A 19,787-nucleotide genomic window follows, 5' to 3' on the forward strand; every position below is an offset into this window, starting at 1 on the left:
TGAACCCATGTAGAGCCACCGCTGGCCATCACCGAAAAGAGAGCCTCTGTTTTTAGCCCCCAAAACAAAGTTTTCAAAATTTTTTTTCCCACCGTGAGTTAACGCAGCCACCTTTCCTTTACCCACATGCCACTCCATGGTCATCCATCACACCAACCACCTTGACGCCGCTTGCAGCCTCTCGGTGAGTATCTTGCATGGCTTCTCTACCTCTCTTCTCACTCTTCATCTTCGTCTTCTCTCTCTCATCTATCTCTCCCTCGTGTTTAACCACCCAGATCGGTGGCGTCTTCGCTGCACCATCGCCTCGAGCCAACAGCTGTCACACCCTCCCACGGTACCGCAGTCTCTTTGTTCTTTCTTGGGTATGTGCTGCTGCCGCTCAACTATTTAGTTTCTAGGTATTATGTTTTACATTGAGCTGCTTTTAGTTTTAGGTTGCATGCTAGTGATTTTTTTTTTTTAGTTTATGATTTTGCCCTCAGTTTTATAACTTGGTGTTTTAAGGTTTTATTCTTGTTTTTTCTACTGGGTTTCTTTTTATTTTTTAGTGTGTTAAGTGATTTTGAAGTAAAATATTTTTGGGTTAAGTTCGGGTTCTAAATTATTTTTGGGTTGAGTAATATTTTATTTTAACAACTTTTCATTTTTTTTAAACGGGTTGGGTTTGAAATTTTTTTTCATAAACCTTGGGAATAAGTGAGAATTAGGTTAAGTGGATAATTAATGGTTTTGGAAAAGGATGGTATTTTATGAATTATGAGGATTTTCGGTTTTGAGGATTTAGAATAGGTTAATTTAGCATTTCGGGTTTAAATATTGAAATATGTGTTTGACCAGAAACTTACGAGAATTACGTGATTATTTTATAGGTGACAAATAATTTTTATTCAGCATTATTGAGGAATTTTTTTGAAAAAACTAAGAAGTCCAGGTAAGCGGGATTCCTATACTAGACTTTATACATAAAAGGAAAATGAAACAAGGTTGACTTATAAAATATGCATCTTTTGGTTTTTGAAAAGAAAAATGAAAAACAACCTCAATTGTTTGTTTTAGCATTACTCATGAACTCTATATGAAACATAAAGTATTTTTGTCATGACTACTATAGACATGAGCTTATTTTCTGACATTTTGTTTTTGAATTGTGCAAAAGAGAGCAAATATGAAATTTTATGCATAAATTATATTTTTGTGATCTGATTCTATTCTGTTTTGAAAAAGTTCTGTACTCTAATATGATATGATATGATTTCTGAAAACTTTTGGCATGACATTCTGAATCGATATATGGTTTGTGGATGGTGATCTGTTTGACCTACCACAGGTGCTAATAGTGGCTTCTGTTTGGGTTGATACCAATCGTTCTGTTTATGATGCACCCGTTTTGGAAACAAAGTGATTTTCTGGTGGTCTTTCTTGTGTGCACACTCGGGGCTATGAGAATAATAAAGGGAAGATTCACATTTTGTTTCTTTTAGGTTAGCTACCGGGGTTTGCATAACCCTACCATGGGGTTTAAATATATGGCTTTTGATGTGATATGATATTCTGGTATGATGGTGGTCAGTTATGCTATATTAAGATAACATGTTTTCTGCTTCCGCACTCTAAAAATGAAAAGTAAAAATATTTTGTTCTGCATTTTAAACTTTGTAAATGCTCACGTTTGCACAGTAGTATATGTTCTCTACTTACTGAGTTGTTGATAACTCACCCCTTATCTCTATAATATTTTTCAGATATTTTTTATGGTTCAGCTGGAGAACACGAGTAGGAAGTATTGGAAAATTTTGATGATCATATATGAATAAGTGCTAAGGGTACAAGTATTTTTAGAGGATCATACTTTGTAGGTTTACCTTTGGCAGTTATTTTGGTACATCAAGTTATGGATAATTCAAGTTTTGTGAAATTGTTATTCTATTTTATTGAAGGTTTCGGTTATTATTTCTGTGGAGAGACATGGATATTTGTATTGAAAAAATAAGTTAACATTTTATGGAATTTGTCAAATTTATAGTTGGGATATTGGAGTTAATATTAAGTAATAAGAGCTAACTCTCTGGACCTTTAGGACCAGGGCGTTACACAGAGAGTAAACCCAAGAACCCAAAAATAGAAGCCCTAATCGAAGCCAATAGAACTGCAATCAATTATGGGGAAATGTAAAGAAAGAAGATAGAGAAAGGAAGTAGAAAGGGAGATCTGAGTGTTCCTCAAAATCCATTTCCCTCCATTACATGTGTTTTTTTTTTAAATAATATCGGCACGTTAGTCGAGGCAGCGGTGGGGATGCAAGGCCCGTTGTCCCTAGACTTTTTGTTCTGAAATATATTGCATAATAAAGGATAAAATTGTAAAATCACATAAATTTATGCCCTAGTAGTACACGAATAAAACTCAAGGCATCTTCTTCTTTCTTGTAGCCGACATACCCTAGAGCAAACAAAGTGCCACGAAAACTTACACGACGCAAGACCAAACCAGAGACATCATGGATGAAAAGGTGAGACAGCAGTAGGCTAAGGGTGGTGCAGCTGAGCTACAGAGAGGGAGAGAGTGATGAGAGAGAGAGAGAGAGAGAGAGAGAGAGAGAGAGAGAGATAGAGAGGGAGAGAACTACTCACTAAGAGAAACGGGAGAAGAACCAATGCAACGTGGTTTGGGTGGTTGGCCGAGGATCATGGTGGTGCACTGGCGTCGATGGCGATGGAGTCCAGCCTAAGAGATGTGGTTGGTGATGGATTGGCGTGGTTGGAAGGCTGCTCTGATTCAAGATGCTTGAAACAAGGGCTTTGGGCTGAGAGCACAACCTTGTGTGAGCTTGCATTGCGCTTCCTTACTCTGTTTCACTTCTTAAAACAAAGGACATGATGGAGCTATTTCGGTATCGCTGGACTCATGCTAAACGTGGCAACATGGTTGCATGGTTGACGACAGAGAGACTTGTGATATGGAGGTTACTAGGTGTTGGACAGATGGTTTTCGTGGTGAGGAAGTTGATGGTGTAGTACAGGGCTGTCTGTAGCTGCTTTGACGTAGAGGAGGGGTGCTATTCCTGGTTGCCGTCGAGGAGCTGCAATAGAGGTGTTGCTGTTTGCAAGGGGCTTCATATAATGGTCTCTAATGTTTTTGGTTTTGCTTGTGTTTGACGTTGGCTCCTTTGTGTTTATGGCTAGGTGAGAGTGGAGATGTGAGGGAGGGAATTGGAGGAGTAAAAATACAGTGTGTAAGATGGCAAAATTTGAAATCTTTGAGATGAAGAAATCGGCTGAAGGCAGTTAAGAATTAGCCAGGAAACTATTCATGTAGGAAGACAAGCATATGCATGGGTTGGGTATTGTATTTGGGCTTATACTTAATTTCTTGGGCTTCATGCCAATAAAACTAAGTTCATTGGTCCATTAACATTAATTGGACTTTTAGCCCAAGTATTAAGTCCAATAAAAATTCTCTAATCTACCATAATAAATTTTGGGCATGTGATTATCCAAAAATTGAAATTGAGCTTTCCTATATGGCCCATCAATAAAATTTGGGCCCAATAAAATTGTCCTTAGAATATTGTGCCGGGTTGTTACACACCCCCTTTATCAAGTTTACATTTCATTGCTTTGTGTCTTGATCAAATGAGAGTTGCAACTTTTGCTTATGCTCCTAGCACTTTGACAGGACTTTGAGATTTGTAAGTGGTTGGTTGAGGTAGTCATTTATCTGCCCAAATTTTAGTTGTTTCACCATTTTCAACCCTCCACATGGTGCCTTCCTCCAACAAAGCTCTAGCAGATAAGATGCTTTTCCATATATAAGAGGGTTTGCTTCTAATCCTTGCTTGAAAAAATTTAGTTTGAGGATAATACTTTAATTTGAGTGCTTTGGCAACAAGAGATTATTGGAATTGCAAGAGTCTCAATCCTTATTTTGCCAGCATAGCCATATTAAAATGTTGAAAATCTCTAAAGCCAATCCCACCAACTAACTTTTGGTAGTCCTCTTTTTCACATTTAATCGAGAGAGTTCTTTTCTCCTGTTCTTTTTAACCCCACCAATAGGCATGCATAATCTTAATAAATTTTGAGGTAGCTTGAAGACTCACATACTATAAGTTGGGATGCCTGAATCACTGACTTGATCATTACTTCTTTGTCTGCTTGGGAAAGAAATTTAAACTTCCAGTTGCTGATCCTTTTTCTAACCCTATCCAATAATTCCTAAAAAGAATTCAACCAAGATATCTTTCATGGGAACCAGTGAATTTAATTCCAACAATTGCTATGGTAATGCCTTTGGTACCTTCTCTAGTATTGTTGCTGAAGAAAATTGAAGTTTTGTCTTTATTTAGTCTTTGGCCCGAGACATTTTCATAAGCCTAAAATATGGTGAGAAGTCTACTCCATTCTTGTGAGTTAGGTTTGCAAAATGGTAGACTATCATCTTCAAAAAATAAATGGTTAATATGCATTTGACCTCTTGCTAAGGTAATTCCAGTGATGTGTCCAAAAGCTTCAGTTTGGTCAAGTTGTTGGCTAGGGACTTTCGAATATAGAATGAAAATGTAGAGTGATTAGGGATCACCCTGCCTAACGCCCTTAGTTGGCTTGGGAAAAATTTCTGTAGAACACCATTTATGATGATAGAATAGGAGATAGTACTTACGCACTTCAAGATTAATTCAATCCATTTAGGAGCAAACCCCATTTTCTCAATAACAGATTCTAGAAATGGCCAAACAATCTTGTCATAAGCTTTACTTATGTCTAATTTCAAAGCCATATGTCCCTCACTACCAGACATTCTACAGTACATTGAATGCATTGTTTCATAGGCTACGATCACATTATCTAAGATTAGTCTGTCTACCTAAAACAGAGGCACTCTAAGTTGGTGAGATGATCAATGGCAAAATTTTCTTTAATCTATTAGCCAATACTTTTGAGACAATTTTATATAGTACATTGCACAGGCTAATTAGTTTGAATTTAGTGACTTTGGTAGGAGTTTTAATCTTGGGAATTAGAGCAAGAAAAGTCTCATTCATCTCATTTGACCAACTTTTCAAGTTTAAGACATGCAAAACAGTTGCACATAGATTCTGGCCCACTATGTTCTAATGTTTTTGAAAGAAAATTGCGGGACATCCATTTGGTCCTTGTGAACTTAAGGTGTTCATTTGTGAAAAATAGCATCCTAGACTTCATTAGAAGTGAGACCTTGTAAGAAAATCTCATTCATTTTTTATGTAACTATGTTTTTTACTGGCTGAAGACATATGCCAATTCCCTTAGGCTGCGAAGTAGTAAAAAGTGATTGAAAATAGTTTTGGAAAGCTTGAACTACTTCCTGGGGTGAGGTAGCACATCTGTCTTCCCCATCTAAGATGTTGTCAATAGAATTTATCTTTCTTCTTTGATTTGCACACATGTAAAAATATTATTTGCTTCTGTCCCCTCCCTTAGCCATTTTTGTTTTACTCTTTGCCTCCATTTCAAGTCTTCTTCTTCAAGTAGCAGGTCAATTTTTTTTTTTTTGAGTTGTCTTATTTTCATTGTGTATCTTCTCTGATTAATACTTTGGAGACGTTTAAGCAGTGGTGTAAAAAAATTAAAAAACTGGTTGAACCAGACCGGATCGAATTGAACTGGTGGGTTTGGTCCAGTGTGTAAGCATTCATTGTGTATCTTCTCTGATTAATACTTTGGAGACGTTTAAGCAGTGGTGTAAAAAAATTAAAAAACTGGTTGAACCAGACCGGATCGAATTGAACTGGTGGGTTTGGTCCAGTGTGTAAGCATTATGGTGCGATACCAATTCTTAAGAACTGAAACCGATCTTAAATCGGTATAGTACAAGTTTTCATATTTTGAAAGCCGGTTTAAATCAAAACCGTACCGAACCGGTATATGTATTTATAATTTTTTTTATATTATATATAATTTCTTATATTATATTATATGCTAAATTTCTAATTAATATAACATTAAATTTTTATCTTATCACTTAAGTCTATTAATCTTAAAACATAAAATTAATATAACATTTGATATAATATAAAATTAATCTTATAATTTTAATATAACATTTGATATAACATATAAATTTTAATCTTATATATATTCTTCTTGTAAATTCATTTTTACACATTTGATCATATATACTCACATAAAAAGTCTAGAACTTATAGAAACTATAGTAAAATTCAATATTTTACAGTATGTGTTAATTATTATAAAATAATATACTTATATCATAATATAAATAGACTAATAGTTTAGAATATGTAAACATCATATTATTACTAATATAGATAATCTATAAAATCGGAAAAATCGGACTGGATCGAACCGAAACTGGAAAAATTGAAAGTTTCGATTTTGATAGTGAATCGGTCTAGTATCAGTTCTTAAATTTTCAAAATTGATATATACCAGTTGAATTCTAAAAAATGTATAAAACTGGACCGAACCATACTGGTTACACCCCAAAGTTTAAGCTTTTCAATTTTTGCATCAAGTGTTTCTCCGCTTCTTATTTCAACCTAATTTTACTTTGTCAGCTTGTCTTTACATTTCTTTAGGCCTTCTATTGTTTCCTTTATTGAGTTACTAGTTTTGGAATTGCAAGACTCGCTTTACTAATGAGCTCCCTGCATTTCTCTCATATGTCCCAACTAATTTCATATCTAAAAATCCTCTTTACCTCTCGAGCTGGTTATACAATACTATTCATAGTGATTAATATTGAGTTATAATTTGAGCAATGGGTTGCAAAACTCTGGACAGAAACATCGACAAATGTTGTATAGTTGAGAGTTGCTAATAGCCATATCAAGCCTTTCTTTGGTGTAGCTGCTTCCTTCTCTGTTGTTTCACCAAGTAAACTTTTCCAGTTAGTAGTGCAGATTACTTAAGACATAGTCCTCAACGACTTTCCTAGAGCTTTCCATTTAACTATATGGTCTTGATGCTCCCCTATATTCTTCATTAAGCTGGAGGATTTCATTAAAATCCCCCATACACATCCAAGTTGTTTGATCTAGTGGTTTTAGGACTCTGAGTAACTTCCAACTTTCAAATCTTTTTGTAGTCACAGGATCCCCATAAAAACCAGTTAACAACCACTTCATCCCGCTCTCATTATGAAGCACCTTTACTGATATATGCCTTTGTGTATAGGAAACCAGTTCAACTTGCATATATGACTTTCAAAAGAAAGTTAATCCACCACTGTATCCTTTACTTTCTACTATAAAACTGTGTTCATATCCAATTTTGTTTCTAACTTTTTCCATCTTCATTATATTTCTCTTTATTTATATAAGGAAAATTATATTTGGGAGCTTAACTCTCACCAAATGGCGAAGTTCTTGGACTATTTGAGGGTTTCTAAACCTTCGACAGTTCAACTTAAAGAATTCGTTACTCCACCAAATCATCTTGAGTTATGCTTCTTTTAGGAGTGAGCTTAGTTTTGAGTTTTTGTTTTTTTTAACAAAGTCTTGAATCTCCCTAGCTTCTATATCCACATGACTTCCTCTCCTTTTCAAACATTCCATCTCATTCACTAAGACCATACTAACTAGATGACATACAAGACTGGTCTTCTCTAGCACTTCTTTTCCATTTGGTGTTCTTAATATTCTTAGCCTTAAAGCTACCATGAGTTGCATTAAAAGAATCAGAGGGGCTTATTAGATTAATACTTGAATTGGCCACCATAGAGGTTGTTGAAAGGGGTGCTTTTGCTTTTCACGACTAGCCAGATTGATTTGTTCTTTCTTAGATTCCTCATCTTTAGCCAGTACAATCTCACGACTATCTATACAATTCTTTCCCACCAAGTTCTGCAGGCCTCCCTTTTCTGATTGGAAAAAATGCAACGGAATAGATACTTCCCCTATGCTAGCTTGGTGACAATTTCCTTTGCTTCCATTCAAAATGTCCATAAAGTCTGGTGTCTTATATGCCTCCTCACTACCTGTGGCTATTGTTCCAAGCTTAAATTTGAACCATCCTTTTCTTGTGGTAATTTACTACTTAAGGCTCTTTCAGGACTACCCTGCCTGTTTGTCTAGGTATTTTCTTTTTCTATTTGGCCCCCATATTTTTTACATGCAAACATATTCGAAGTCGTTGGTGGAGCTTGCAGTCATTGACCATTCTATTGCCTATTATCCTCTGTTGGATGGTTCCTTTGATTCATCAATGAACACCCTCTTGTCTTATGTTTGATGACTCGACATTGGAAGGAAAAATTAGGGAGTTTTTCAGACTTAAAATCAATCCAGAATTGATTACCTCCACTATTAATTAGCCTTCCTCTTGCCAGGGGTTTAGTTATGTCCATATTCACTTTGGCCCTTAGAAATTTGCCCTAGGAAAGACCCTCTCTATCCACATCCACTTTTATAACATCTCCTAGAGTTGATCCTATTATAGTTCCAATTTCTTTAGACATGGCAGCTAGAGGCATATTGTGTAACTGAATAAAAAAAGCTTCTTAGGAGGAGTTCTACCATCAAATTCTTAAAAGCAAATTAGGTATTTGTCAAAATTCCAAGGTCTAGCTAGTAGGATTTTTTCTTTATCTATCTCATTCTGATCCATTCTCTCCCACTTCTTTTAAAATTATCCATTCTTCTAGGTTCCAATCAAGGTAGTTCCTTTACCATCACGAATCTATCTTCTGCGAGCTCGCTAACCTACCAAATCTTTGCTAAAGGAAAGACTTTACCTTACCCTTCAAAGTAGGAAAGGACTAACCGCCTTACCCTTCAAAGAAGGAAAAGACTTGGGGAGCTGAGGATAGTGGTAAGGTAGCCCTATTGATTGTAGTTTTATTTTGATGTATAGTTTGTTGTAGTTTTAATGTATATAAAAATATAGGTTGAAAAGTTTTACACATACGTGAGTTCTAAAATATTTGGGTTGATGGATCTTGAAGATATTATTAAAGTTTATAATTGTGTCAACCTGAAATTAATACAATCACCTTGTTCGAGATGAATGCAACTATTTTATTGTTGTAAAAATTGGGATTGAAATAAATGCACTTACGGTTCATTGAATATGATTTGTAACAATTAATTTTGCTTACAATCCAATAAAAATGAAGATAAAAATTAAACAAATAAAGGTTGATGACAATACCATCTCATCCTGGTTGGATAAAAATGTGATATGCAAAATCTTTCTATCATATAGGTTGTTGGAAATTATGAAAATAAAAATAAAAAATTACTTAAAAAATAAATAAATAATATTCATTAAAAAAGAGAAATAATAATATTTTATAATCATAGAGAGTGAAATAGCTAATTAATGTAGCGTTTAAATTTTGAATGGATAGTCAAAAGTCAAAAGGGGATATATTAGCCAAATTTTGCTTAAAGTTTTACCTTAACTATTGCTAAAAAGCAATTAAGAATTCATTGCTAAGACAAAGAGATAGAGTGATAGGTTTCTTATATATGGAAATTACGGATAGAGACAGACAAAGCTATAAAGTGAGCATTGGTAGTGAAGTGACTAAACTTTGGAGCCATGATCATTAGATAAATATACTTACGAATATATTCTTGATGGCATAGAGGTCATTGTGGGGTTTGGTATTTGGAGGATTATTGGGATGAAATTGTTGTTTTAGCCCAATCTATTAATTGTAAATTTTAGCATGTCCTACGTGAAGGTAACAAAGTAGCGGACTGGTTGGCTAAACCTGGCGTGGTCGGTGTTTTTTCGGATTATTCTAATACTTTTTCCATGCCTCGGGTCCTTCAAGGTTTAATTCGGTTAGTTTATCAGGGATTCCTTCTATACGTTGTTGTTAAGTTTGGTAGTGGTGGTTCTTGTTTTTTTTTTTTTTTTTTTTTTTGGTTATAGTTTCTTTCTTGTTTTGTCTGGAAGTTTTCTTTTATTACCACAGTTTTCCTCCGCCATAAGTGAGGGTTTTATTAATAAACCCGGGCGAGCATCACTATTAGACAGGTGATTGCTCACTCTTCTTAAAAAGAAAAAAAGAAAAAAAAAAAAAACTCTTCACCATCATCATCAAATTCTGGGCATATTCAGATGAGTATATAGAAGATAGATTATTTAGTACAATCTTGAATCTTAATGGATGGTGGACATGATTATGTCTAATTTTAGGTAGTTTGAAGGTGTAATGTATAATCCGTTGGTATTTTAGGGTGCAAAATGTAAAACGCTTATAACTATTTAGAGGGTAAAAAATGGTTTTATTCTATATAAATTAATTAGATGGGTTGTTTGGATAGTAAAATGAGGTGAGATAGTTTTCGATAAAAGTTGAAAGTTGAATAAAATATTGTTATAATATTATTTTATTATTATTATTATTATTATTTTAGGATTTGGAAAGTCTTGATTCAGGCGAGCTCGCTTACCAATTCCATACCAATGGCTGATGTGGAAAATGAAATGTTTCGTTTCATTGAAGACAAATTTTGGGGCGTATGGAGCGAGAACAAAATTTCAAACAGTGCATATCGTTCTGCCTCCCCCATCTAAAGACTACAACTTTATTCTTCTCCCCCATTGAAATCTCCTCCCTCATGATCTGAAACCAATGAAATCTCCTCCCCATCAAAATCCCTTGCAGGCTTGCAGCCCTAACCGTAACCTTTTGCAGCCCTAACCCTAACCCGTCATCACAGCCTTAACTCGTACCTGTTGCAGCCCTAACCCTTTAGCCCGTCGCAGTTCTAACCTCCCTACTCATCGTAGTCCCTCCCCCATCGCAGTCCATTCCTAGATATTCCTCGTCGCATTCCTTCCCCCGTCTGTAAGTTTCGATTGTTTGGATATTCTAGTTAAATGTATTAAGCTTTCTGCATTCTGTCGATGATAAGGAGTTTTAATTGAGTGTAGAATAATTATTTTGGAGATGTGAAATGCTTCTTGAAATTGTACAGATTTTCCTTTTTGGGAGATTTTTCTATTTAGTACATAAACTTATTCTAGATTGTGTGTAGTACCTAGGTGGAGAGACTTTTGAGTCACACCCAACAAAGCTTCAATGTTCCACAGGCTTTTTTAGTTGGTCTCACATTTTCACAGTGAGCTACATTTTTTGGCAAGCAATTTGTGGAGCATATGTCTTAGCAAGTTTGATAATATTGCCCTAGTAATGCACATTTGAGATAGAGACTTCAATTGGTATTGGAAAATTCATTGCAAAAGTTCTTGGCTTTGCAATGTCTGTTTCATTTTCAACTTATACACCACTTTCATCACCTTTTAACTATGTTGCTGTTTTTTTTCTCTTAAGCCTCTTGTATTATGCCTCATGCAGCTTTTGCCTTCAAATACCTTAACTTGTGCATGTGATACAAGCAGTAAGTCCCTGTTTTCATTCCTCTTTTTATGCTATAAATTTTTTTTAACGTATGATGTTTTTTGTGCCTCTGATATTCTTCATCATTTGGTGCTTTAACCTTTGAAGGACCTTGGGGATTTGATTTTGGAAACTGGATATAGTATCTCTAATTCCTTGCAAGTTTGTTTTTGAGTTGTATTTACCCTGCTAATTAAGTTGCTCGATGGTGTGATCTGAAACATTGAAAGAGGCAATTTTTTCCTTATTGATTGGATCACAATTACCTGCAGAACTTGTTCTTAGGCCTTGTGATTTTAACAGCACTTTCATAGCTCTTCAAATTTTTGTTCCTTTTCACTTATCCTTAGATTGAAGACCATGTATTGCTTAATAGTTGTACAAATGGTTAAGATTTTTTAAATATTTGGTGAATTTATTTCATGCCTTGGACTTGTTAAGAAAGTAACAAGATTGCCATAATCTTTTCCCCCATTCCAAATGAAATTCTAATTGCTGAGGTTTGTGGTGATAGTATCAATATTTGTTAGCGGCTTAGTGTCCCTAGCTTTCAGTACATGTCTTGTTAATTTAGAAGTATTTTTTTAATATTCTAGATGATGTGTAATACCTAGTTGCTTTGCATTCTCTCAAATACTTCTAAACCCCACCAAAAAACAGTGATTGAAAGACTTTTTTTTTTTTTTAAACAACAGTATAATCCATTGGCATCAAAGTTACCAATGGAGAGCATTTGGTTGGTAGACTTTTTTTAATTTCTTTGGTTCATTTCTTGACATTGTTTATGGGATGTAGATTGGAAACATGTTTGTTGAAGAAAAGGTATCATCGTTAGTTTCTTTATCTTCTTTTGTTAATCATACTTCGAGGAACAACCCAATGTGCACTTGTGGGAAGCTCGCTTCATTTCAAACATCGAATACACCAAGAAATTTGGGGCAATCATTATTTGGGTTTTCATCAAAACAATACGAAGGTACAAACAATTTTAATTACAGTGACGGGCATTTGGGTTTAATCCAAAATTTTGATATTTTACATACTTGTCATTTGTTTGTTTATAATCAGGGGTTACCATACTGCAACTATTTCAAATGAGCAGATAGAGGTGAGGAAAAAGAAAAAGAACTTCTAAAGATAAAAATTGAAATGTTATGGAAGGAGGAAGAGTTTCGAAAGGCAACAAGCAAACATCCAGCATGAATGCACATTTCTTTGTATCTATTGGGCAATTTGTATATTAATTTGTTTGTACGTGATATAATCACAGTGAATACCCACTGAATGGGAACTTAGTGTATAAATCTGAACACTTGCGAATATGTGCTTTAGACTAGTAGTTCTAGAAATGCTTAGAATCTGTACTACACAATTGTAAGAAATATTTATTGAGTATTTTGGATCATGTGGGACACTACTTTTGAAACTGTATGCAATTCAAAGTATCAATGAAAGTGACTCCTAATTCTTTTGGTAGGCTCCTCGTAGTTAAGTGCTGATCACCCACAATTATGTTGATGGTTGATTTAATCTTTCTTTGTTTCCAATCATTTAAACCAGTGTTGTTTTCAATATGACAGGAACCATAGTATCCATATGCCACTAGTTAAGCAAACTTATGGAAACCGACTAGACCATAAAATTAGAGTGCTATTTTCCTATACTTTATTTAGTATATATGTTCTTGATAGTGAACAATAAGGTTGACGCCTTATTTAAGATGCACAAATAAACAAAATCTGTGAAGAATATTTTTAGGCTTTGTTTCTAGTTCAATAAATCATATTACATTTAGCAGAGACAGAGAATTTGTAAATTTACATTTCAAAATACAACAATTTAAGTTAGATTTTGCCAACAAAATGGTTGGTGATCTGCTTCAATAGCTCAAGTTAGCCATTGAAAAATAATTACAACAACTCAAGTTGGTGATTTGCTTCAAGTTACCCATCTCTTGCTCGATTGGCTCTATAAATCTTGCCAATACATCATCACCCAAGATACTAGACACCAAGCTGCTTGACTCCCCCATTGTTCTTCCCCTTATTCTTCCTATTTTTATACAAAAGTGCCATGAATCTACTCATTTTCTTCCTGAAATCAAAACACACAACAGTAGCCAAGAAAAGTTTCATTTCATTATGATCTCATGTATACTATATGTATGCTAAATGGTAAAATCTGATCATGATGTCTTCCCAAAACTCAAATGTGGTGGCTGCTTAATTTTGATTGTTAAAACAATTGAAAGCTAACCAATAGTTTTTCGATATTTCAATCACCAAATCAATTATATATGCTCAATTGATGGAAAAAATTAAGATCAAACTAGATTTTAAAGCAAAAAATTGAAAAGAACTATTAGTACTCAAACCCAAGCTAACTGAAAAGCCATAAAGAAAACTTCCTTTAGAATCACATATATATTAATACTCCACCACACCCAGTAGGGCCAAAACTATTTCCTTTAGAATTAGCTTGATCATCACAAAGTATAATTCTAATATATAATCAACATGCATGTACACACCCCATAAAGTGAGATTTTTTTTTTCTCCATATGTAATAAAATTAGAAATAATATTAGTGCATAAGCATTCCAAATACAAACCACAAGTGGTAAAATGTAGACCACCTTTCCCATCTTGACTAATAGCCACAATTGTGTCCCAGACAAGCTATCTGGCTGGCTTCCATTCACTCTAAGTTGCATCTATGAACATAATATAACAGTTAAAAATAAACCAAAATACTCACAAAATCAAAACATTTAGAGAGTATGACCAAGTTAAACAAGATGGTTTACACTTTCTTGAGTCTCAATCACTACAGAACCTAACTCGGTTCCACTAAAGTCTACAACTTCGGTAGTGTTATGAGGTGGCTAAAAATACATAAAAAAAATATTATATCAAAGTAACTCGTAGAGTATATATTTTTCCTAGCATTAAAAACACAATATAATTTAAAAGCAGTAAGAGGTATGTAACCTAAACGGGAACACTTTGTTGTGTCCCAACAACTGTTTGCCCAAATAAATTCCTACATGTGTCAACAACTTCACTATCTCTTCCATATAAAGCAAAATATATATATATATATATATATTATTACTCTTAACAAACAATTACACAATATGAAGGTAAAATATTTAGAATTGAGCACTGAGTTTATCTGTTTACATTTTCCTTTCTGAGTAGCCTTCTTTGTCGTGGGTTCGACTATCTTAATCATTGATTTTTTTTTTTAAGAAATGGCAATATGCCTTTGCCTCTCACTACAAGGGGACTCAGTATTTTTTTCAAACTCCCAGCTTAATGGGAGGAGATAAAATGGTGAGAATCGAGGTAACGCTAGTATATAATTTAAGTATACTAATTTTAAAATGCTTTTACAATTTAGAACCCAAGACATAGTCTGAAAACTCAAGCATAGAATCCTAAGAAAATTAGAAATAAATAATGATAATTTATTGCAACTTAATAATCTAGGGCAAAACAGAAAAATTGTAAACGTAACCATCCTTCCCCAACTAGAGAGCATCACAATTGAATTCAACATTTTGTTCGTTTGGCTTTGATTCTGCCATTGACATATAATTCACATGAGGTTTATTGTTGTATTAACTACATTACCAATATTGAACCCAAGAAAAGCCAGTGTTGAACTTGTATTTACCATTATCCTAATTTTATAAATTATATTCATATTTTTATCTTTCACCTAATGAATTTAAATTTCTCTAAATTTATCGAGAAGAAAGTTATAGTCAAAATAAAAGGCACACTTATAATTAACGTAACATATCATATTAAAAAAATTCAAATTCAAAATTCCATAGAGATGGATTCCACTTAGATGCATGTTAGTGATGTGGGTAGAATGCATGTATGATGCTCATGATAAATGAAGTGGGTTCTTCTTCTTCTTGTTCTCCACTCACTACATAATAGAAGACATGGCAATAGGGAAGAGTCTAACATCTAGGTACTTTGCTAAACAAATATGAACTTAGAAACACAGGAAATCTACGCCTGAGGACAATTGGAAAATAGAGGTGAATCAATTAATCACAGTTCGATCCTAAAATGTCAACTCCTTGATTCCAAAAATAGAAAATTTTCCGTACGTTAGCAAATATTGTTCTGCCCACCACCATCTATCTTGCAAAACATTGCACCGAATAATAGAATAATGAACTAATAGTTAAAAAAAAAAATATTCAGTTTTATTGATGGTACAGGTATTGGCGTGGTTGAGCAGTGGCAGATGCAACAATAGCGGAATGTAGGGGAGGACACAGGTGGAGTGGGAGTGGATGGAGGGGTTAGATCAACCACCCGGTTCGACTCTTTTCCTCGATCCGCAGCCTCTGGAACTATATGTTATGTTTGGCTGTAAAAGAATAACACTTTTATGGTCAGTAAGGTAAAGGAAAACTCTTCTCATTTATCTTCAAGAAAAAATGGTGAAAATTTATATTCTTTTTCAGATTGACAATAAAACTAAAAAAGTAGAAGCGAATACCTTTTCGGTAAGATGATTTTTATATGTGAAAGTGGTATGCTGGGTGTGAGGCTTGCTAAGACTCTTATGTACTTTAATGTAAAGTTTGAAGTTGAACAAAGATAGTTGTGCAGTACTCCAGGAAGATATCAATCTGAACAAGCAGCTGCAGATAGAGTAAGTGAGAAAGGAGTTGGCGATCAGTGATAAAAATGACAAAGGAGATCCTTGGAGGTGGTCGCAGAGGAGCAGCCACAATGGAGGGGAGAGATGAAAATGGCAGAACTCACTTGGTACTTCTTTCTTCTTTCTTCATATATTTCGTTTCCCTCTTTTTTCATTTTTTCTAAATGGCCCTGCCATGTCAGCATTGGTGCGACAATGGTACGTAGATTTGCTTGTCTGTAGAAGAACTGTTTGCAATTTCAAAAAATTGAATTGTTTATTATATTTTGTGTAAAAATTTAAAAAAAAAAATGTAATAATAATATGAGATAGTTTATCAATACAAACCGCCTCTTTATATAGTTCAAACAGGTCGATACAATAACATGACTTAAATCGCTAGCTAGGGTACTTGATTTTCGCCAGCTCATAATCCACATGATAATGACTGTTTGCGTCGACTTTTCATCAATTCAATCAAGGAGTTGATGCCGTACGGGCCACCATGCATGCATATAAGAGTAATATTTAATTATTAGAGTAATATTACATACAGTTGTAGAGTGTGCAAACCAGTCATTTTGAAAAATAGTGGAATATACTATTAAAATATTAATTTTATTTATGTGGGTCCCCTATTTACTCATTTTTTCAAAAAAAATTATGCAACGCTTACGTACTCTACGACTGCAAATTTCATTTCTCTAATAATTAATATGTAAATTCTTTTCTAGAAAAAAGTAAAGAGTACTCGCTTTAATTTTATATATCTTTATCCTTCGGGAATTAGTTCCAACTAGCCAGTTGAACCTAATTTGGCCAATTGATCCCAAGCTAGCTTGATTATTACAAAGAAATATTATGCCAGGCCCAAGGTCAATACTTGATCATGATCGGCCAATCAAATGAATGTATAAAATTATGCATACTAGTAAAACTTAAGAGTTGCTTTTAAAAACAATATATACTTGCCACTTTCGAACCAGGCAGGAATTAATTAAGATGTAGGTGGAATTCGGTCCGGTATGATTTGGTCTGATTTGTTTTAGGGGTTTTCTACCCTGGACAGGACCAAAACAGCCTAAGGACCAGGCCGGTCCGATCGGCCCAGTCGGTCTAACATTTTTTTTAAATCGATTAATAAAAAAAAATTTATTTAAAATACTAAATTAAAATTAAGTGACTTATTAAATGAAAATTACATAATAAATTGTACAATTATTAATATATACTAATATTGTTGCTCAGATGACTAACACAAGAAGGGGGTGAATTGAGTTGTATTAAAAAAAATAACAATTATAAATCAAATATACAATATAAAATATAAACAAAATACGAAATAATAATAAATATAAAGATTAATGGTAAGAGAGAAGCAAATTCAGTATGTTAACGAGGTTTGGCCACACTACCTACGTCCTCGCCTCAAGCTACCCCTTGAGAATTCTCAAATTCACTATTCGACCTCTTTCAGGTGGAGATAGAAACCTATTACACCTTTGAACAACACCGCTACAAAGGATCCGTGTAGAACATCCTCTACACTTGCAATCACCTTACACGTGGTGATTCAACTATTCTCTGTGTAGAACACTTTCTACACGCACAAGGGTTATACACACCCTTTTACTGATACAAGAGCTGATAATGGGTAGGTTATCAGAAAACACTCATCAATGAGTGAAATAAGAACAATACAGCGCAAACTATATCTCTCAAAATGAATAAGAATTAAGGTTCAATGCTTAGAGAAGAGAGAATGAAAGTTTTGAATGAATATTGTATGCTCTGGATGTTGTAAATGTGAAGCTCTCAAATGATCTATTTATAGGCATATGAGACTTCATATTCAAATTTAAAAAGATTCACATGTCAAAGACAACATCATTCACTTTTTCAAAAAAATTCAAATAAAAGGTTCTTCTTTTTCAATTGTCAAAGACAACATCATTCATTTTTCAAAAACTTCAAACCTAATTTTTTACTTTTGGCATATGACAAAAGGAGTACACTTTCATTTTCAAAAAATTCAAACCTAATCTTTTTACTTTTTGCATATGACAAAATGAGCACTTTACTTTTCAAATTTTTCAAACCTAATCTTTTTACTTTTTGCATATGACAAAATGAGCACACTTTACTTTTCAAATATTTCAAACAAAAACATCTACCTTTTGTATAAGTCAAAAAAAGTATCAATCACTTTTAAAAATATTCAAATAAAACATGCACATGTGAAAGATGACAATCAATCATCTTTAATATTTTCAAAGTTCAAACCTTTAATCATGTAATGCATATGTGAAAGATGACAATCAATCATCTTTCAAAATTTTTAAATTTAATTTTCAAAATATTCATGCACATGTGGAAAATGTATTTTAATGCTTTATGATAAAAAATTAATTTTGAGCCTTAATCCTAATTTTGAATTTTTAAAAGATTTAAACATTACTCTATTACTTTAATGTGAACTTGTTTCCTTCTTGCTCATGCTTGTTTCCTTGATGTGCTTGACTCCATTGTGTAGACAACGTGAGATTGAGACTCTTTTATTATTTGAATTCATTTGTTATTATCAAAATCCATATGTAGATATATAATTACACAAAACTTGAAACCTTGGGTTCAACAAATATTATATATTATAGTTATATATTAAAGAATATAATAATATATTGATCTAAATATATATAGTTATAGACTTAGTACCAATAATATAACTAATAACTATACTAGTATTATTACTAATATACTATATGTTAGTGATAAATTGGTAATACTATATTAAATAATACTCTATGTAGTTATAGTGATTTAATACTAACATATTAAGTTAACTATACTAATACTATTATAAATTTATACTATAACTCTTATAATATGTTAACATATTAATATATACTAGTATTATATATTATAGTTATACATTAAAGAATATAATATTTATGTAATATTGTGATATATTAATAATTAATTATTTACAATTATTTCTATAAATAATATTATATATATTTTAATTTTCATTCGATTCAGTCTGGTCTGATCTGGTCTGGGGTGAAAAGCCCTTAGACCGGGGACTGAATCAAATAAATTAGGTCCTATGTAATTTGGACCAGACCGGTCGAATCTCTCCCCTATTAAGCTGTATCACATGTTTAAAGTTTTATCGTGAGTATACGTCCTAAATAATTTTAATTATCTTCTATTTTATTATTATGAATCACAAGGTGGTTAGGCCATATATTTTTAGAGAAATAATTTGTATAAGTTTCAAATAGACCAGATCCATACAAGTTCTTGTAAAAAAGGTAGATCCAACTTAAAAAAAGTGTAAAACATTATTTTTTATTAGTGGAACCCAATTTTTTACAAAAGGCTTATATTAAGACTTGTCTATTTGAGACTTGTACTAAACATTACTTATATTCTTAAGTGCTTTTATATATAAATTTACCATTTAGATGTAAAACTACTTCAAACATAACACGATTGGTTGTATTATCGAGGATGACAGAACTTTTAATGAATAATAATACTTGTTAGAATATTACATACCATACTTATTATAGAATATATTCACAATATTCTAATATACATGTTAATATAACTTATTTTTTACCATATTTAGTTTATTGTCAATTACTTTAATTTATTGTATTTCCATTATTTCTCTAGCCTCATTCATCTATAAATAGGGATCGATGTTATGTATTCAACAATAATTGAGCATAGAAAATATAAAACTCTCAAAG

The sequence above is a fragment of the Carya illinoinensis genome, chromosome 9 (genome assembly GCF_018687715.1).
Source record: "Carya illinoinensis cultivar Pawnee chromosome 9, C.illinoinensisPawnee_v1, whole genome shotgun sequence".
In the NCBI taxonomy this organism is placed as follows: domain Eukaryota; kingdom Viridiplantae; phylum Streptophyta; class Magnoliopsida; order Fagales; family Juglandaceae; genus Carya; species Carya illinoinensis.